Source organism: Fukomys damarensis, unplaced genomic scaffold (assembly GCF_012274545.1).
Source record: "Fukomys damarensis isolate Sample0158 unplaced genomic scaffold, DMR_v1.0_HiC HiC_scaffold_8, whole genome shotgun sequence".
NCBI lineage: Eukaryota > Metazoa > Chordata > Mammalia > Rodentia > Bathyergidae > Fukomys > Fukomys damarensis.
In genome coordinates this window covers 10,852,462-10,874,363 of record NW_022900920.1, presented here as the reverse complement: position 1 = coordinate 10,874,363, position 21,902 = coordinate 10,852,462, and the positions used below count along the sequence as shown (strand labels likewise).

General features: G+C 42.8%; 1 protein-coding gene across 3 annotated transcripts in view; it reads left to right on the top strand.

The window, feature by feature from the left end:
• The window catches only part of Ptpre (protein tyrosine phosphatase receptor type E), a 134,271-nt gene that overhangs the window by 19,143 nt on the left and 93,226 nt on the right, over positions 1-21,902 (top strand). Inside the window, exon 1 of one of the 3 annotated variants that reach the window (XM_033761358.1) lies at positions 13,130-13,147. The exons of the other annotated variants lie outside the window; for them this stretch is intronic. The gene's annotated coding sequence lies outside the window, so the exon portion shown is untranslated. Of the gene's footprint in view, positions 1-13,129; positions 13,148-21,902 lie in introns of those variants that run through there. 3 annotated transcript variants of the gene reach the window in all.

Here is a 21,902-nt window from a genome sequence, read left to right as displayed (position 1 = left end):
GCAGTCTGTACTACACGGGCTAGGATACCTTAGTGACTTTGTGGCTGAACAGAAACCTCAGCCATTTTTTCATAACTCTACCCTTCTCTTCCTGACTCTACCAGGATTAGCACATCCTGTCCTAATGAAAACAAGAAGACTCTAAACTCTAGAAAGGTCATTTAAGGAAATTCTTCCTGCACATGTTGTTCAGAGCAAAACTTTTCACACATTTGTGTTTTTTGCATCCTGGATGGGTGTAAGTTTGTCTAAAAGTCTGGGCTATATCAAAATAATTTAAATTTTTCCTTAACTGTCTGTAAGGAACCCACAAAGGTGTTTGACTGCCAGTTTCTTGCTCTTTGTAACCAGTGTGTTGAATAGCTTGCTCATCCTTTCTTAGCTGCCATTTGCTGCTAGCCTAAGGACTTGGGGGATACTTTGTGGTTCCCTTGATTCCTACTGTTTTTAATGCATGCAGGAGCTTTCTTAGCTCTTCCCACAGGGGAGGAGATGATGAAGGCAGGCTGCTTGGACCTCCTGGCTCAGCTAGGCATAGAGTCAAGAGTCCAGTCTGGAGGAAGCACAGTGTAGTCCCCTTTCCACAGTAAGACAATGGGGCAGTCATTGTGAGGTTCCACCCACCAAGGTCCCAGTCCCTAGGAAGTCCTGCTGACCGAACTGAACCAGAGGCTTCTTGGGCAACCAGGTAGCTCTGAGTTTATTCTCTCAGGCAAATGGAGTTGGAGAGACTCAAACCACTCATTCTACAATTCAGAGCACAGCTAGGGAACCCTGTTCCTCAAAAATGAGAAAAGTAGTTACATTGATCATGCTCAGAGCTAGACCCACATAACAGGGTGGGCAGAGTTGGGTGGGGTGTGTGTGTGTGTGTGTGTGTGTGTGTGTGTGTGTGTGTGCATGATAGGTGTGCTGACCTGGCTACCGATTTTGGATTGGAGAAGGAAGAAGATTTCCCATTGGTATTGGTGCTGGAGAATCCAATAAGAAGAATGGGTCCTTCTCAACAAATTGGGGATCTGGTCACAGTGCACCCTAAGAGCAGGTGAAGCTGCTTCTGCCAGGGAAGTAAGTAAAGCAGTGGCCCAACTTGAACCTCAGGCTATGGTGGAAAGCAACAGCAAACTGAGACCCTCTTGCTGGAAGGGCTGAAGCCCAGGGTAAGCTACCCAACAGAAAGATGCCCAGTGAGGACCCAGGGATCAGAGATGAGGTTCAAAGTGGAACTGGGAGTTTAGAGTAAGATACAATGTCACAGTGCAGCTTAACAGTCATGGCCAGGTCGGTAGCTCTGGAGATATCTTAGTCACTTTCTTGTTGCTTCTAGTTTACACCCACGGTGACCAGCCACTTCTGGCCAGGTCTCCCAACCGGCACACTCAACTTCTGAATTTATCAGTGGATGAATCTACCAATGAGTATAGTATCCCCATAATTCAAACATCCTCCAAATCCCTGCCTCTGAACATGTGACAGTTGTGGGGAACATTTCAGATCCAAACCACAACAGGGAGGTACTTGGTAAATTGGATGAGAAAGTTGAAGGATAGATAGATATGTAGAGGAATGGTTGGATGCTAGAGAGATGGTTGGATGTGTGGAAGGGAGGAAGGGAGGGAGGGAGGGAGGGTAGGAGGGTGAAAGGATGTATGAGTGCCTCCATGATGCAGGCTAGAAAAGATCAGATCATGAAGGCTGTCTAAGGAATTCAAATATAAAGTAGTAATCCATTTAAGGAGTTTAAGCAGGAGAGTGACAAATAGAGCTTTTATGTTTGAAATGTCTCTGTGGTTCACCTGGCTAACAGACTGGTAACAGGTGCAAAACTAGAAGCAAGAGACTAGTTAAACGGTTGTTGTAGTGAGTACTAATAATGACAGAATGAAGGGAGTGTCAATGGAGTGGAAAAATGGGCAGATTCCACAAAATTGTAGAAAATGTGTATTTCACAAATTAGTGGCTATTGCTTAGATGCCTTAGAAAGAGAGCAAGACTTCCAGGATGATCTCCAGTGGAGTGAGCAGCTGAAGTGGTTCATTCCATCAAGATGATGGAAGAGAGCATGAGTGGCGCTGGCCTGTCTGCAAGCCAGCATCCTTGCCTGAGTCCCAGGTGCCAACACTTTCTCACTCTTTGCTGCATCCCCAGAACCTGTGTGGTGCCAGGCATGTGGCTGGTGTCTGGAGCTGTTGGACTAACAAGTGAATATGGAGCTTGGATGAGATCATCTCTAAGAACCTTCCTCCTCAACTGTGCCGCTCTTGCGACATGCACACCAGAAGGCAGAACGGGGGTGGCACGAGGGACTGGTGTGTCAGTGTGGAGAAGCTTTCACAGTAAACTAGCAGAGGGGGAAAGGCCTCCATGTCTGGCCTCAGGCCCATGACTACGTGCCAGCCAGAACTTAGGCTCCTTGCCGTGGGCACCTGTGTCCCACTCACTGTTCTGGGCATTTATTTACAGAGGCTTCCTCCTCCAGACAAGTCACAGACAGTGAATACTGTGCTTCAGAAAAAGCTGATATGTATGTTGCATGTGTATGTTGCCTTCATTCACAGGAACAGTTTGGCACTGAACCAAAACCTCACTGTATGACATATCCCTGGAGAAGTAGGACATATGTCCCTAGGATGGTCAGAGAGGTCAACAATAATGAGATGTTTTGCCCCTCAGGAGCCCTTTGGTTTGTCCCTTAGTGATGCATTTCTTTCCCTCACTCTGAGGTGAACAGGCACACAAATACATTCCCTGCTTTATCCTCCATCATGAGTATCCCCATCAAGAAATGCCTTCAATAATTCGGGGTCTCTCCTGGTGGAGATGGCCATTAGTCATCCTTGTAGGATGTCCTGCCTTTGGCTTTGCACAACTGTAGGCGTCCGAGATGCGTCAGTGTGTGGCTGCACTGCTCACCTTCAGGGGCAAGTGGACCAGGAATGCAGCAGGGAGGAACCCGCCAGAGTGGAGGTGGCTGGAGAAGCAACATCAGTTGCTGGGGGGTCAGAGAAGTGCCTGTCAAGTTCACTGACAGGTGGGTGAAGAATGCAAGTGTGGCTTCTTTCTTCAGGCTCTTCCCTTCCAAGTCAGGAGTGGATGAGGCTCCTTCAACAATTGTATGTGAAAGGGAGTTAAACAGACAACTCAGCCTGCACCATGAGAAAGAGGAGGCTTCTCATTTCTCACCGTCACTCCACATTTGCTTCTCTTAAAAATGCTGAAACAGAGACGACTTGTGGGAGTCGCCGGCTAACCTTCAAAACCAGACAGTTGAGCTGTTCTCAGCGGGCCTCTACTGGCAGATCCCCTGTCAGAAAGCTCGCACCAACTCTGCTTCCACAGTATAAACTCTATTTCTAACACTTTTCTTACCCCACTTCAAAGAGATTTCAGGGGTGTTTTGGTCTGCTGCCCCAAAGATATGAGAACATTGGGCTCTCTGTTGAGAAAATTGTCCATAAGACAAATACAGCAGTGTAACGATATCACTTCCCCTAAATGATTCGTATTTATGTTAAAGAAAACAACTGTGATGTGCACTGAGACTCTCAAGTGGTTGAAAATAAATGTATTTGTTTTAGTCGTGTTTAATTTGATTTGAGATGGCCACGTGGCCCAAATACGAAGAGAAGACGTGTGTCAGTATACACGGAGAACAAATGGTCATTTGTGCATAAGCTATTTGGTTAATATTGTTCACCTACTATATGGCTGAACCTGCTCGAGATCCTGAAAAGAAAGAGACCTCTCTGTCCTTGTTTTAGGGCCAGTAAGTAAAGACATGTGCACAAGGATGTATAGTGCTCAAAAAATGAAATGAAATTAAAAATATGAATATCTGTCGGGGGGAAAAGTTTGCAAAAAGGCTGTTTCTGCTTCCCCTTCATGGAACAATGTGCAGCCCCTTGAAGGTATTTATCAGCCCTCTAAGGGCTGACGGGGTGGGATTTCTGCAGTGCCTTGAGAAGTGAGAAGAGCCAGATGCATGAATATATTGTCAGGTCCCTGAAGCCTATACCGGCGCACACTTATTCATCTGTAATTGTGTGCACAGAGACAAAGGTGTGCAAAGACGTACTACAAGTCATCACAAAGATCGTACTGAGTAGGAGGAAAAAGGGAAGGAGAGAGAAGAAAGAAAACAAGGATTGTAGAAAGCTGTGAGTCTTAAAATATCACATATCCTGCGATTTGTATGAAATTGCACATATGTAGAGGAGGATTTGTGCCATGGGACACCACTAAAATGTTAGTGCTTCAGTTTTATATTCTTTTTATATTATTTTTACATTGTTCAATTGCTTTTACAATAAGCATTTTAATCATGTGTATTATTGGATAAGAGAAGTTCTTTTTATTTTATAAAGATTCTAGCTCACGGTTTCCTATTGTCTGTTCTTTTTTTGCACTTTGTTTATATTTTGGATTTCTCATATAAGAGAAACCATATGATACGTAAACTTGTGTGTCTGATTTATTTCACTTGAAAAGAGATGGAAGTAGTGCAAGAAAGGGACTTTTAAAAAGTGAAGATGTGTTGTGTACATGAATGTAATCATTATGTACTGCAAATATGCACTAATAAAAATTAATTAATAAAATGTTTTATTTTGATTTTGAAAAAATGAATAAACTTAGACTTTAAAGCAAAATAAGTACAAGTTATTAAAAGCATTTGCTTTTAAAGTTGGACAAACTCACCTATGTTCAAAAGCTCCTCTCTTCTGAAACTTCCCCCTGAACTACCTTCTTCAACCATTAGGAAATTGTGCGGAAGATTTTTCATATCTAGAGGCCCATGTGTTTTGTGTTAGAAATCTGTTTCTCTCTTTAAAGAGTGCAAGTGAATCTGTTGAGTTTACATTTTATTTATTTATCTAGCAATGCTTAAATCCTTGAATGCCTCTGTCATTTTACTTTGCCTTTGGATAGATTTTCACAGAGCATTTAAATGCATACTTTTTCAGTGTCTGGACACCTTGCTCAGATTAAAAGGGATCTGGATCTGTGGGTTACCAGACATGCTCTTTTTTAATTTTTATTTTTATTGGTACATGTTCACGGTACATACTGATTACATACTCTTTTATGGAAAATATCTTGCCTGGAGCACACATTTTCAAGAAAAATCCTTGACTATTAAAATTCAGTGTAAAAGCAAAAATTGGCCTGGGCCTGTATGATTGGCAAAGCTCAGTGTCTCTGGAGCACTGAGGACTGAGTGGAGGGGAAGGTAAGGGAATGTGATGGCGCATGTAGGGGAGGTCCATCAGGAAAATGGGAGTCACATCCTGAAGGATGTCCCATGCTTTGGAAAACTGAAGATTTTGAGCCCTGGGGATAAATCAGCTGTGTGGAGCCACTCTGTTGGCCCCTAGAGAACAGACTGGGAAGGGTGAACCTAAGCTCAGAAAACCTACACAGAGACCTACACAGAGTTTGCAGATGCACATCCACAGTCCCCTTCTTTTTGAATGGGCTTTCATTGTTAGAGCAGTTTTAAGTGCACAGCCAAACTGAGTAGAAAATGGAGAAGTGTCCCAAATACCCTCCCCCGCCCACACCCCCCACCCATTATAAATATTCTACATGAGAGTGGCATATTTATCATTATGGGGCCATATCAAAGTGTCATTATCACCCAGAGCCCATAGTTTACATTAGGGTGCGTTCTTGGTGTTATAGATTCCATGGGTTTGGACAAATACATGAAAATTACAAAATTGTTTAAATTCTCTCTGCTCTACCTGTTTATCTCTCCCTCCACTTGAACCCTGGAAAGCACTAACAGTTTTTATTCCCTTCATAGTTTTGGCTTTTTTATAATGTCATATAGTTGGAATCATACAGTATATTGCCTTTTCAGATTGGCTTTTTTTACTTAATAATATGCATATGAGTTTCCTTCTTGGCTTTTCATGACTTGATGCCTCATTTATTTTTACTGCTGAATAATATCGCTTTGTCTCAATGTACCTCTGTGTATTTATTCGTTATCCTACTTAAGGGCATCTTAGTTGCTGCCAAGTTTTAGCAATTATAAGTCAAGCTGCTATACATATGCATTTGTAGGTTCTTGTGTGAACATAAATTATCATCTTACCAAGAAACAGGATTGCTGGACCATATGATACGAGTATGTTTGGCTTTGTAAGAAATGGACAAACTTTCTTCCAGAGTAGCTGTACCATTTTTCACTTATGGTGGTGAGTGATGCTATTCCTTCATGTTCACAAGCATTTGGCACTATCGGTATTTTGGATTTTGCCATTTTAATAGGTGTAGAGTGGTATTTCATTGTTGTTTTAATTTGCAATTCTCTAATGACAGGTAATAATGATAATCTTTTAATATGCTTATTTTCTATGCTTATACCTTCTTTTCTGAGGTATCTGTTCAAGTCTTTGCCCTCCTTTGTTTTTTTTAATGAAGCTGTTCATTTGCTTAGTTTTTGAGTTTTAATAGTTCTTTGTATATTTTTAACAGTCCTTTAGGAGACATCTTTTGTAAATATTTTCTCTCTCAGTCTTATTCTCTCACAGGTCTTTTGCAGAAGAGAAATTAATATTGCAGAAGTCCAGTTTGTCTGCTATTTCATTTTATCAGTTGTATCTTGGAGGCTTTATCTAAAAAGTTATTGTCATGGTCAAGGTCATCTAGATTTACTCTTATATGTTCTTCTATGGTTCTATAGCTTTGCATTTAACATTTAGATCTGTGACCTATTTATGTTAAATTTTGGAGAAGGACATAATGTCTATGTCTAGATTCATTCCTCTGTGGCTATTCCAGTTGTCCTAGCACTATCTGTTTAAAAGACTTTCTGACATTGTATTGCGTTGGTATCTTTCTCAAAGACAGTTGGCCATATTTATGTGGGTCTATTTCTTGGTTCTCCATTCTGTTCTGTTAAGCTATATGCTTATTCTCTCACCAATACCATTCCATATCAACTACTATACCTTTAGATAAAGTAAAGCATTAAAGTGGAGTAGAACCATTCCTCTGATTTTGATTTTCTCCTTCAATAATACTTTGGCTATTCTAGATCTCCTATTTCTATATATAAACTTTAGAATCATTTTGTTGTTCTCCATTTTAGAATCTGAACATTTTCACTGGAACTACATTGAATGTATATATCAAACTGAAAGAAATGACATTTTGAAGTATTAAATTTCCCTTTCTGTGGATGTGGAGTGTTTCTTCATTTATTTAATTCTTGATTTGCACTTTTATACTTTTCATATAGATTTTGTATATAATGTGTTAGATTTATAGGTCGTTTTTTCATTTTGGGAGGTCCTAAAATAAATAGTATTTTATTTTTATTTCACGTGTTTATTTCTGGAATGTACAAAAGCTGTTGACGTTTATATGAACATTCACCTTGCAACTTTACAATAATTGCTTATGTTTCAGAATAATTTTTTGGTGAATTCTCCCAGATTTTCTGCGTAGATGATCATGTCTGTGAAAAATCAATTTTATTTCTTACTGCGCAATCTTCATACCTTTTATTTCACCTTTTGGTCTCATTGCATTAGTGAGGACTTTCAGAACAATGTTGAAAGGAGTGATGAGAAGGACATTCTTGCATTGTTCCTGATCTTAGTGGAAAAACTTGTATTTTTTTCACCAAGTATGATATTAGCATAGGTTTTTGGTAAAAATTCCTTATTAGTTTGAGGAAGTTCCTCACTATTATAGTTTGTTTGTTGAGAGTCTTCATCATGATTGTTTTTGGATTTTGTCAAATGCTGTGTTTGTCCATATAATCATGTGATTTTTGTCAAATGTTGTGTTCTTTCATATAATCGTGATTTTTTTTTCCTCATTAGGGATAAAATCTACTGGAATAAACTCTGCCTGGTTATGCAGCATAATTATTTTTGAACATTATTGGATTCAACTTATTAACATTTTGTTGAGTTTGCCTCCATGATCATGAAAGCCATTCGGTCTGTGCTTTCTTTTTTTGTAATGTCTTAGTAACTTATAAGATGGCATCTCATTCTATCTTCTGGAAGAGATTACTAAGAATTGGCATAATTGTTTTTTCTTTAGATAAATGGTCAAATTCACTGTTGATGTATATGTACTTTGTACTTTCTGTTTTAGAAAGTTATTGCTCAATAGATTAATTTTCTTTAATCAATACAATTCTACTCAAATCCCTCCCCCCTCTCTCTCCCTCCTACATCCAGAAACCTAGGTTTACTACAGGTTGGGGCTTGAAGGGAGTGGAGAAAGACTTTCACTCAGAGATTTATTTGCTTAATCTTTCCATAGCCTCCTTCAGAACCTGTTAATCAGGAATAAACCCAGACTCAAAATGACAACTTGCGCCTTTCCTATCTGTGCTTTTCCTTGTATTACCTCTCTTTTGTTTTTAAAATGATACATTTCTCCAAATCTCCCCTATTATTTATGTTTTGTAATAATTCCCGAGGTAAGCTTAACAGGAGATAAGGTTTCTGAATTTACAAAGAAAATTGTTTCCAAGCAAATTAGAAGTGTAAGTCTGTTGCTGAGAAGATGCTGTGTGTGAAGCGGTGCAGTTTTCAAATGGCCCACAGCACTTTCTCTGTAATGGATTAGGGCACAGTACGCAGTCAGACCCACCTCCCTGTGATCCTGGCTCAGCCACTAGCCAGCAGGGTATCTCTTTAATTCTCTGTTCCTTCACTCGTAAAAACAAATAATAACATCCGCTAGGCTGCTTCCGCGGGTACATGAGGTAATACTCTGAAGCTTCTAACACAGTGCTTGGCGAGCCACTGATGGTAGCACTTATCTTTATTATTCATTCATTCAAAGGAGATTTATTGAGATTCTCTTCTTTGCTACAGAGGAGGTGAAGATATAGAGTTAGTGCTTGTCCTTGTGAAGAATATAATCCTCTTGGGAAGCTACAATGATGATGCAGACGATTACAATACAAAATGGAAAGTGATGAAAGAGCAAAAGAGACAAATGAATGGTGAAAGAAGGTCGGAAAGGAGACCGATTCCTCCAGCTCTGACAGTTTTGCCAGTGCCTGGGGATTTGGGATACCATCGCTGAACAGTAGATGTGGTAACCCAGTGGACAATGAAAGGTGATGCAGGCCTTCCTGCCTGCTGTCTCCAGCATCTCTATTGCGTTTTCTTCCATACTGCAGACACCCAGTAGGTAAAGACTGATGACACACAGCAACAGAAGGGCTGCCCTTGCCTGCTAGTAGCTAGGATGTCTTGTTTGGCCCTTGGAAGAGGCTTGGCCAACTTATTCTACCTTGGGCCCTCTGGTGACGTCTCTGCTGTGAGCTCATGGATTCTCTTCTGCTCATCAGACTCAGCTCTTCTGGCCTCTTTGCGGTGTTTTCCCTGCTACCCACTTTACCTGCTCCCTTGAGACCCTGACCTCCTGAATCCTCTCTCCTCCATTTTTCAACAACCCTGAGGTTGGTTCTCAGTCATCTTTGGACCTCGTAGTTTAATAAATTTGCTATCACTTGGATCTTGCTTTAATATATGAGTGCTTAGCTCCATTCAGCCAAAACTGTGTGTGAGGCTTTCTTATCCAGAAACGAGTGGCTCCCCACCCCCTGCCTCATGGCTGTCAGTGGGCATTCAGGCTACACCAAGGATGGCTTCTCGGGCGGAGCGGTGGCTCTATGAAGGGCTTACTCGTGCCCACGTGTCCAGCATGTATGTGGCCTTCTCCAGGGGCATAGAAGTGCTTATTTCAGCCCACACAAACGAAAACGATTAGACATTCAGCAAAATATCCCAGCTGCAGTCTGATTATTTTATGTCTTTATTGGTGACAGCGTCTCCTTTTGGGAGCTGGGCTGGCCGAGGTGAGATGAGAACAGCACGGGGCTTGTTGAGGAGCTGTTTGGAAGGCACCCGACATGGAGAATTGAAAATGGATCTTTAGAGGGCTGTGTGGGTGGGAGTGTGGGAAGGGGGGGTGTCGGGAAAGGCACACAGCTGGCATTTCTCTCTGCAGATGCTCTTCCTTCTGTGACTGGGCAGAGAAACGGTGGTCCGTCAGGGAACAAGGGGCTCCCAGGGGGCTTCCAGGGTGGCTGGCCTTGAACTTGAGAATGAACTGATGCTGCATTGCACAAGGGCAGAGGCTTGCTTACCTTGGGCTGCTCTGTCCTAACCTTGCATCACCTGCAACAGCCACGAGGGAGGGGGAGGGGAAGAGTCGTGGCCTCTGGCACTGGCCGTCCGCTGCAGCTGTGTGACTTCCTTTGCAGCACTGTGCCTGTCCTTTCCTAAGTGTCGCTGCATGTGGTGGTCTAATACAAGTTGAGCATCCCTAAAAAGAATTAAGTTGTATCGTGCACATGTACCAACTACCCACAGTGAACGTACTCATGATGGACCTCCAACATGAGCTAACAAGAAAAACTAAATAAAAATTCAAAATGTCAAATGCTCCAAAATCCAAGACTTTTTGAACAGCAACATGATGCCACAAGTAGAAAATTCCACACCTGACCTCATGTCACAGGTCACAATCAAAAATGCATGTGCACTAAAAATACTGTGTAAAATTTCCTTCGGGCTATGTGACTAGATGTATATGAAATATGAATGAACTGCATTTTTAGACTTGGGTTCTATCCCCAGTATATCTCATCATACATATGCAAACATTTCCAAATCAAAAAAAAAATGTGAAGCAGAGTATTTCTGTCCCCAAGATTTGGGGTAGAGAATGCTCAACCCCGATTTATTTACAACTTCTGGTATTTATTTCATATACGCCTCCTGCAGGGGATCAGCAGCACTGAGGATTTCATGCTGCCTCACTTTAGCAGGACCAGGCACGCATGAGTACTTGGCAGACATGGGTGAATGCATGGCTGAGTGAAAGAAAACACGAGATGTGCTTTGCACGCTGCCTGGCATAAAATAACCACTAAAGTGATGCTGGTTTTGGAGGTGGGAGAGACTTTCAGCTTTCCTGTATGGATTACTACTGATTTATTTCAATTTGCTTGAATAATAGGTGTCTATATGTTTGTTTTGTTTTGTTTTTAAAAACTCTAGATGACAACAGGAAGCACAATAAACATGTGGGTGTCTGAGGTTGAGGGAAGAACAGCCCTCTTGGTGCTGGGTGGCCAGTGGATGGCTGAGAGGAGGGAGTGTAGGTCTGGCCTCCTGGGCACACACCTGGCCATGAAGAAGAGGCAGCCCTACACCTGCGGGAAGCTACCAGTGACAGATGCCTTGTGGGCAGTGTGCCAGGAAACCACATGGTTTCCTCCTGGTAACTCATGGTACCTTGAGGGAGTTAAGGTTGCACTGGCCCAGGTGAAGTCACAGGTTCCTGGTGGCTTAACTATAGAACGGTGTCACTGAACATCTGCTTTGCTGGACAGACCAGTCCCAGTGAGGCAGAGGCCACCTTTCTTGTAGTTGGGGTGGGGGTGATGGAGGATACCCTCCTGGGCATGGAGTCTGCAGGGAAGGGCCAGGACTCCTCCTGGCTCTGCACTGGCATTTCTACCTGGAAGTCTTTGAAGAAAGCCATGGAGGCCATATGTGGTCAGAACAACAGTAGTTTAAGCCAGTGGTTCTTAGATGGGGCTGATTTTTCCCCCTTTCCCTAAAGACACTGGCAATGTCTGGAGATGTATTTGGTTGGAATGACTGGAAGGGGTGTCAGTGTTACTGGAAGTTAGTGGGTAGATGCTAGGCATACAGTTAGACATTGTACAACACCCAAAGCAGTTTTCCTCACCTCTACAAAGGATTATTTGATCCAAAATGTCAATTATACCAAGGTAGAGAGTCCCTGGACTTAGGTGATGCCCACCTATGTAGCAAAAACCTTACCGTCAATAGGAACCAGGGTCTGGGAAATAGAGGGGTTGGATGGGGGAATTTGAATATATCAAGTAGGGGTGACCTCAGATTTTTATGTGGAGATAGAAGCCTTGATTAGGAGCCTTAGGCTGGTAACCATTGGCTGAGCCTATGAAGCAGATGTGCATCTGAGAAGGAGTCTGTGGAGGACAGTCAGTGAGGCTGTGAATTGCATTTTTAGACAGTCAGCTGAGCTCTGTGAGGCGTGTGTAGACAAGCAGATAACCTGCAATGCCCTGAGGAAAGGGCTGGTGCAGGCAGACACAGCCCAAGGCTGCTGCTGCAGTAGGACCTCATCTTACACACACACACACACACACACACACACACACACACAATGGCAGAAATGTCTGAGATGTTTTCTCATTCCCTCTTTCAGCTCCTAGCCAAAGTCAGCTCCTACTGGAGTCCTCCTCTGACTATTGGCCCAGATCAAGTCCCATCTTCTCAAAGAACTGCTTATAATTGCCATTTGTTAATCTGAACTAATGATTAGTCAACTTCTGAATTGGCCCATTCTGGTATCTTGAAAGCCCAGCACATACAAAGTGTGCAGAAATGTTTTTAAATCAACGCACTTTTGTCCTTGATAAATAAGAGGACTCTGCACTACTTTGGGTGGTAGAATGGAGTTGACAGACCCACAGTGGGCCGGAAAAGTGTCTCCAACCCAGAGAGGTGGAGAATCAGTACAGGTGGGTGTGTTTGTTTTCTCTCTGTCCTCGCCTGCAGTGACAGAACCTGTGTGCATGTGTTTATGTACACAGATAGGTACAGAAGCTACCCGATAGGGATGTTGTCTAATAGTCTGAGGCAGTGGCTCACTAGTCCTCCTGCCAGCACAACTCGTTTGCCTGAAAAACCCTGGCCCTGGCAGAAGCCGTGCCCAGGGGAGAGTCTGCCCTTGCTGAGGCAGTGGGCTAGGTCCCAGTGCGTCTTCAAAGTTGCTTGCAACTTGGTGCTGGACTCTCCCTGCCTCATGGAGGAGAAACCATGCACCATCCCTTCAAGTTTTCCTACTTTGTACCCTTTTCTTTTTTCCTTCTTTTTGGTACCGGGGACTGAACTCAGATCCTTGCACTTGTGAGGCAGGCAGTGGCACCTCTGAGCTAAATCCCCAGCCCCTGTACTCTTTTCTTGAAGCAAATTTCAATGTGAATGCTGGTCCCAGGTTTTAAAGTCCACCTTCTGGTGTCTGCAGCCTCTTTCCTGTGGAGACCACTCCCTGCAAAGGAGAGCAAGCATGTTTGAAGTTGAACCCCCTGTAAGTGCAGCCTGTAAGTAATGGCAGAGAATCTTTTTCCTTTATTAAATCCAGATTTCCAGTTCTGTGTTTTCATAGATGATGTTTCGAAGCACTTTTAAGAATTAACGAAGGCCTCAGTTCCACAGTTTTCAGCACTAGCCTGCCTGTGACAATTCTCAATAATAAAGGCAAAGATTGTCTTTCTCCGTAATAAACCTCATTGACTGGGCAATCCAGTTCATATGCAAAGGAAATCCTGTTAGATCACAGTGGATCCTTCTTGCTAAGATGCAGTGTGGTGGCATTTGGCAATGTTACTTTGGGAATACAAATTCTGTTTAAGTAATGATTTTTTTTTTTAACATTCTGTGCACCTGTATATACCATGAAGTTCCATCCTCAGTGAGCATTTGCATTTTTCTGTACAGTTTTCAGAACATAGGTCGTCCTCAGCTCTAGATGTTGGCATTCTGCTAGAAGGTCAGAGAACCCTGTGGACCACAGGGGAACTGCTGTTTCTGAATGACAGGAATATCCATCCAGACTTTTTTTCATTCTCCCACTCAAATGTCATGAGAATGTTTGGGCTTTTAAATGTCTTTCCTGCATCTCTCAGAACCATTTGCGGAGCCTGCCCTTGACCTCTGAAGTTCTGTTCAAGGTGGATTTCCTTAATGAAGATGTCACTACGATAACAAGTGGGCTTTACTTTTATCAAAGCATCTTTAATTTGAACTTCCCTAATGATATCTTTATAATTATCAAATAGCAGGAAATAGATGCAAGCTCCCTTAATTTTGTCATTCTAAATGTCACAAGAATGGCAAGGATCTTTAAAAGACAAAAGATGTGCTTCAATTAGTAATTCCCATGGTAACTAATAGAGCTTGATCCTTTTTTCCCTTTTCTGTGGCTATTTTCAGTACTTAAATTGATTTCCATCCCTATGGAAATGTGCAAAAAAAAAAAAGCATGGATCACATATGCCCATTCCACCAGGAGTTTGGGTTTTCTCTGTTGTTAATCATGTTCCTTCAATTCTTTCCCAGGTGTCTGCAGGAGAAGGAAAAAGACAGCTCCTAATCTGACATGTTTATAGTAATGATTTCACGTTGCATTCTTTTTGTAGTTGCACAAAAACATAACCATATAAAGTATTTAACTTTCATTTCTACTTACAGTTTATATTGAAGCATAAATATACATGTATTTTAATGGCCATACTTTAGAAGATAGAAGTGGCTTCATTTGTACTAATTATAGGGATGCCTCCCAGTACACTCAGTGTCTAATGCCATGCTCTTGAGTCTGCCCAGTCCAGCTGCTCAACATCACATCTTCACAGACTTGTGGACCCTGCCAGTCTCACATCCTGTCCTGTAGCAGGACCCTAGACACTGAGGGCACTGATATTTGGGCCACTGCTGGACAATTAGATACCTGCATTATCCTAGCCTTTGCACACTGTCCCTTTTGCCTTAGTGGCAAGGTCATGCATGGCATCACAGATGCCTCTGCAAGTCACTGGTCCCCACAGAGGTCTATAGGGGTCCTCACCTAAGCATACTTGTGACCCCTATGCTCACCATACAAGGAAATGAACATAGTGTGGTAAGAATGGACCTGCCAGATCTTCACCAAGCAGCCCAGCATTCCTCAGAGAGCACAGGTATTTTATCCTCATTTCACTCTCAAAAACATAAACTTTCAAAGAGGTCAGACAGCACATCTTGAGTTGGCGGGTTTTGTACCTTGAGGACCTGCTGTCTCAGAAGCCAGCAGGTATGTGGAGCCCTCTGGACACACGTCTGTTAGGAATTGCTAACAGTTACCCATCCTTTATCTTTTAAAGTGGGTCAGGAAGCTAAAGGAAAGCTGGGACTGCAGGAAGCTTCTCAGATATTGAGCGATATTATAGCCAAAATAAACACTTTTTAGAGAAAAGATAAAAATTAATATTAGCAGAGCCCATGGTGTGTGCCAGCCTCCTGAAAAGGTGCCTTGAGGACATAACCTTGTGTATTCCACCCAATCCTAGTGTGAACTGCCACCCAATCAGCCAGAGACTAGAGATTTGACCAGAATGGGACATTATTAGTGCTAAAACGAGGGTGGACCTGGGCCAAGCAAGACAAGCTTGTCACACCACACCAAGGTCAAAATGAGGTTACCCTCATTTTGTAAATGGAAAACTTCTGGGTCAGAAAGCTAATGTCATCCTCCCAGACCCTTTCTGTTGGAGCCAAATCCATATTCTTTGATGATAGATCTCATCTTGGCCTTGGGAGAATCCCTTCCTACAGTGGAAATCTTGGGGCTGTCTGTATAACCCACACCTTAAAAATATATGAAAATTTGAGATCCCTAGTTCCTTTTTTAAAAAAAAACATGATTACAATCAGAGAACCATTGTCTGACAAAGTTTATACCTAAAGCTGAAAAGGCTTGCTTGATAAGAAACCAGGCTTTTGATGCCGCACAAACAGGCTTCAAGGACAAAGTTGGCAGCATTGTTATTCTTGCACACCCATTCTGTTTCTTGATGCTCATGGTCATCTGTTGCCCAGTAGGGAGACCGGCAGGAGCAGATGATATGAGGAGTTTCTCAGCTGACCATATTTTAAAATGGAGTTTTTAGATAAATTAAACAAATTAGTTAATTTGTTTACTTATGCATGCAGAGCAAATACTAACTATAATCCAAACTTATAGCTGTAATTAAAATTTGTAAATTTTATTGAACTACAGCATGCTTATAGAACAGTATACATAAGTCAAAAGTACACAGAACTGAATTTTCAGAGACCCACCTTGCATAACCAGCCCTCTCACTAAGCCTCCTACTGCTGTCTTCCAGGCTGTGCTCCCTTCCCTTCCAGGGATGACCATTGTCCCCACTCCTAACACTGTGGATTAGTTTTGCCTGATTTTGAACTTTGCATAAATGGAATCCTAGATGGCACCAAAGTTTCTCTTATGTTTCCCAAACAGCTACTACATGCAAGGCATTGCATAATTTTTAAGTGAATCTAAATGATGGCTTTGATGCATCCCAAGTTGCTGGGGTGTGTGTGTGTGTGTGTGTGTGTGTGTGTGTGTGTGTGTGTGTGTGTTTACCTATATATGGGTCACAGAGTTGTCTCCAAAGTCAGTTCTCAGAGGACAGAATTTATATGATGACCAGCTCACAAGGCAGTATTGGTTTAGGAAGGCATCACTACTACATAACTCAGTCATTTTGTATTTTGCCATATCTATTAATTCAGTGGGGGTAATTTGGTTTCTAAAGTATTAGAAAGTTTTCTGGATGTTCCAGTGATCTTGCACTTCATGAGAGGGACAAACACAGTATCAGAATGGATTTGGTGTTGGATGCTGCCTCTTCACTTGCTAGCTGAATGATTGAGTTCCTGTCTTCTTTCAACTCTGACTTTCTAACCCATGAGGTTGTAATAAAAATAACTGAATGGTCAAGAGCATGAAATATTTTGTGGAAGCCTTGCACAAATAGACACTCAGTAAATTCTGGCTTCCCTTTCCCCAAAGATAAGAAGAGATTGCAATTTGCGCCTAAGTTCAGTCCTGAGCTTCCTGGCTGACAAGGCAAAAATGAAACAATGGCTCGTATTGTTCTTGTCTGATGCTAAGAATGTTCCCAGTTTTTCAGGAAACACACTTTCCTGGTGCTGTGTCCCAGACAACTTTATTTTGTAAGCTGGTAGGGTCCCAAAGATGAAGAAATCTCCTTTTGCAACTCCACAGCATCCATGAGTCAATCCTTTACCTGAAAAATACCAATCAGAGATTTACTCCTCTAGCACTCAGTTAAGAAGGCTAACACCTTGGAGTTAGAACACAATTCTGCTTCTCCATTTCTTTCACCATGTGGTATCTTTTCCGTGGACATCTTATTATTATGATAGAAGTGGAAAGGACAAGTCTGATAACTGAATGTAGTTCCCCGTCCCCTCTGCTAATGTAAGGGGTTTGGTGAGTGTTGGTGGCACAAAGACACTCTAACCTCTCTACAAGGTCACATGTAGGGATAAAGGAGTCTCATGTAGTATTCATTCTTGTCATCAGCATCTGCAAAGGACAGGTCAGACTGGGAATCTTTTGACTCTGGTGAGTAAAGAGTAAGAGAGAGCTGTTGACTCAGGTGCTGGGTGCTCGGTAGAGAGCATTGTTGGTTCATGAGAGTGATGGCTTTGCTCCAAGGCCTGTGGCTAGGGTGACCCAGAGCCAAGAACCTTTAAGGGAAGCCAGCAGTAGGAATATGAGGATGCCTCCTCTCTCCCTGCACAGAAGTTTCAGAATTTGTATTCATTTACAACCTCAATTCCAATGTTCAGAATATTAAAGTTGCGTTCTTAGTTTTTTCATAGAGAAACTTACACATACACATGCACACACACTCACACATGCAGTCAGGGTGCTTCCCCTGCACACATGCAGAACTCCAGCTGGGAGAGGCAAAGCTGAGAAAGCCATTAAGAAGGCCACCCTTCTTAATAGGATCCCTAGTGACCCTATACTCCACAGCCATTTAGTAACTGAGTTGCTGGACAGCACCCAAGATCACCCTAAATCTCAGAAGCTAGCCAATGCAATGGGAGGGCAGTGAAAAAATCTTATCATTGTAGTCACAATTGTGCAGGTGACAGGTTTGTATTTGCAAAATTAGTTGGAAGATCTCCAAGCTTGCATCTCCTCCTCCTGCTCTCTCCCACCTAGAACTATATGCTCGATAACTTCTTCCTCACTATGTGATCCCAGGGGCTGACTTTCCCCTCACCACCATTTACAACTTATCTGATGGCACTCTTTGTGTGGCCTGAAGCCCTGACGTAGTCACATGCCTCAGACATAGGAGGCATCTGATGAACACCTGCTGCTCAGCCAATGACATTTTGTAGCCATAGGTGGAGTGATGCCTCTGAACTTCTCACAAAGCTTGATTTATTCTTCCAAACTCTGACATTTGCACATTTTGACTGTACTTTTTGTTACTTCTACAGTGGACTAAGTTTGCTAGTAGATGCACACGTTCTCATTATGGCTGAACTCACAAAAGATAACCTTATCTTTTACCTGTTACTGAAAATTTTAGGTGAGTGGTATTTCTGTTCATGTCATTAGAATGGGGTCAATATCCTGTTCCATATCTGTGACAGAACTGTGGAGATGTCACTATCTACAAGAGCAGCAAAGGTCTTCGTATCTTATGTCATACACTGAGGTCCTGCTTGTAAGTCTTACTGAACTGAAATATTAAGTCAAGCCTGGACCTGAGTGTGAAATTCGTGTACCTACCATACTAGTGAGCTGGCCCATTTGGACAAATGGTTCATAAAGATGCTCACATCCCACTGAAGTGCCCCAGTGTTCACAGAACAGCCAAAGCAAGACAAAATATCAAGAAAATGTTGGAACACTGCCCTTATAGGGTAGGATGAAATTAGACTCACACATTGGAGATTTCAGCCCTATCATCAGAGCTTCAATTCCCTCTTCTGTAAGGTGGATGACCTCATCGCTAGAGGCCGCTGAAGTAGAGAGAGGTCAAGAGACCCGTGTCAGTAGACAGGGTTCTGCCTCAAGAACACACATTGCCTCTTCCTCCTTCCCTCAGACTGTGGATGAAAGAAAGACCAGTGGCTGTGCAGGAGACATATAAGGGCCTAAAGGCCCCACAGGTATTTGAGGACACATAAACTCCCTCCCACCTGGCCTCTAGCACTCTCTATGTTCTTCCAAGATCTGGAAACATTCCCACTGGATAGCTCAATAGCACATACAAATGCATTTTGAGATGATTCCTTGAATTGTAAAGAAAGAAAATCATTTTCTTTGAGCTGTATGGGTGTGTTGCCCAGCAGTGGAAGGGAAAACTGACCTTCTAGGTAGACAAAACAGAATGCAGTCAAACATTACACTTTTGTTGCAGTATATTGTTCCAGAATGGAGCACTGCATATTTTCGCTATAATGCTGTTTTTGTTGTCAAATGAATGTCGCAGTGTTCTTTTCTGTGGAGGAGGGATTCATTACGAGTTCACAGAACTTTTTCAGTGGTGGGGAAAAATAGGTGCTTGTCTTCAGCAATGCATATCAAGCCTGGAGACAGATTTATTTGTAGCTCAGTGATTTCTGAATTCTCCAAAAACTTACCTTTTATTCTATTTTAAATGGAGATTCAACTTTTCCTCTTTAAGAGGATAAGGTCCAGCTTCATGACATTCCCACCCCCGCCCCCGCACTTTCTCCCTCTTTCCCTCTCTTTTTGTCTTATTTGCTTCAAAGCAGGACTCCCCTCTGTGCATTTCATAGGGATTTGTATTAATGAATTTATTTAAATTGCTTGGATCAGCCAGTTGGGGGATCACTGAATCAAAATATTTGAGGATGCTTTGGCAAAATAACTAGCTGATTGACAGATATTTTACTTACTTGTTTCTTAATTTTCAAAATCTTTCTTAGAAATAGTTAACAAACTGCTCTGGGTATCATGTGCCTGGAAAATAAACACGTTTTTAGTTTGGGTTTCTCCTTTTCTTAAGATTTTAGTGTATTTTCTTTTTTGATACCGGGAATAGAACTCTGGCCCTTAGCGCTTGCAAGGCAGGTACCGGAACCACTGAGCTAAAGCCCTGGCCAAGATTTTAGCGTATTTTCTGAGTCTCTTAGGCTCATACCCTGTGTGTCTATGAGGAGCACCATATAAGTCTTTTCGCTGTAGCTCCGAGACTGGCAACTGCCTCAGTGAGTAGCACACCTTCTGTTGAGACCAGAAGTTGCCCTTGATTTGTACTCCCTCTGTTCCCTTCACAAGTCTCCAAGACTTGAGGAATAGCTCTTTCCCCCAGCTCCATCCCTACGGCCCCTGCCCTTGAGTGCATCTCTCTGTCCCTCACTGCACCTCAGGTATAGTTTTCTTAGTGGTCAGGGATCCACAGTGCACTTCTAGCCTGTTCTTGTCCTTTCCTGCCCTCTGTAGTCTCCAAGATAACCTTCGTTTTAGAGAGCAGAGGGGCGCATGTCCAGCTTGCAACTTCTGCAGCCCCCTCATGGCTTCATCCCAAATCCGTATGGTTTTTCAGCATCCCAGGCCCTGCCCACTCAAATTCCAGATCCATATCAGTGTCTTATTGAGTATTACCCATGTACTGAGTTTTGTGTCCAGTCCTAATCTCATTTATTAACTCAGTTAAGTAAATATGATTATCCCTGTTCAAAGATAAACAAACAGGCTCAAATAGGTGAACTGACTTATTCCAAGGTCAAAGTCAAGATTCATATTACTGCAGTTCCCTTTACCCTTGCAGGATACTTGCCAAGACCCCCAGCCAATGCTTAAAATTGATACCTTAGAAAGTACTCAAACTCTATATATAGTATGCTTTCTCCTAGGTGTACATATCTAGGATACCTACCTCCCTCCACCATGGCATTGTTATGAAGATGCTGTTGGAGAAACAAGCCTGCGAGAGAACAAAGCAGTGTCAAAAGACAGTCGTGTCCAGAAGGATGAGACCAGGGAAGCCTAGAAGGCTGGGGCAAGTTATCAAGCACAGGACAGTTGTGAATAAATCTGGCAGGGCTGGAGTGGTCATAGTGCAGCATCTGAAGCTGAGGCATGGTTTCCTTGAGGGAAGGGATTACTGTGGCCTCTGCCTGTCCTAAGTCTCTTCCTTAGGCCCCCGGTCTCGTAGGAAATCCAGAGGGCCTGAGCCCACTTTTTGAAGTAACTCAAGGGCAACCTTGAAGAAGTGAGGGGGTGTGAGGGAGAGGGGTGTAACAGCTGTCCATGGGATCACACCAATTGTGGGCTATTAGAGGCAAAAGGGAATGGTCTAGCCTCATTTCTTTTCTATCTCTCAGGTAGAGGGCTCCTTTGTGGCTTAAGCATTGAGTATAACCAGTTCCATCCTCTAAGACAACAGGAAGGCAGAGAAACCTGTGGGCAGGCTCTGGAGCCAACTGTACTGTGCCAGGGTGGGACTCTGTGACAAATCACCCTATCTCTCTGGACTTCAGTTTCCTCATCTGAAAATTGGGTCCAGTGTCAGATCTTTCTTATGAGTAGTGAAAGTGGTCCCTGTAGTGCATCTGGCACAGACTATCTGCTCTCCCCCCACCACCGTACTGGTGATCGAACTCAGGTCCTTGTGCTTGCAAGGCAGGCGGAACTACTGAGCTAAATCCCAAGCTGTTCCTTTTCTTAATGTGGCTCTTCAAGTGATGTCCCACTTCTAAACAGGGGGGCCTCTCAAAGAAGCTTCTCATGAGGCAGAGACATTTTACAAAACATGACAGTGATTCTCCCTGTCTGAGAAGGTATGTGTGTCCTCTCCTCTGGGGCTAGCAGGATACCCTACAACTTGGAAGGGAACAAATTCAAATTGCTGTGCCCCTGAACTCCACATTTATGGCAATGCCATGGACAGATGACAGGCGTGGCAGTATAAAAAACAAACAGACATTTGTACTTGCAAAAAAGGGATTTCTCTGGCTTGCTAATTTGCATAGTTTTCTTATCCAAAGAGGGTACCCCTGCTGTGGAGTAATTAGAGAAGAGCCTGTGAGTATACCTGGGGAAGGGGAGGGTACTGCTAAGGCTCAGGCAGGGTGCACATAGATCTCTGCTGAGCAGCTGTCCATGAATAATTGCTAAAAGTTGACAAATATTTAGGAATCTTTCTTGCCTGTCTTGGGTTGACAAGGTGGATCGTAGAGAAAATGGGTATTTTTCCCCCATACTACCAACATCATTTTATAGATTGCGCC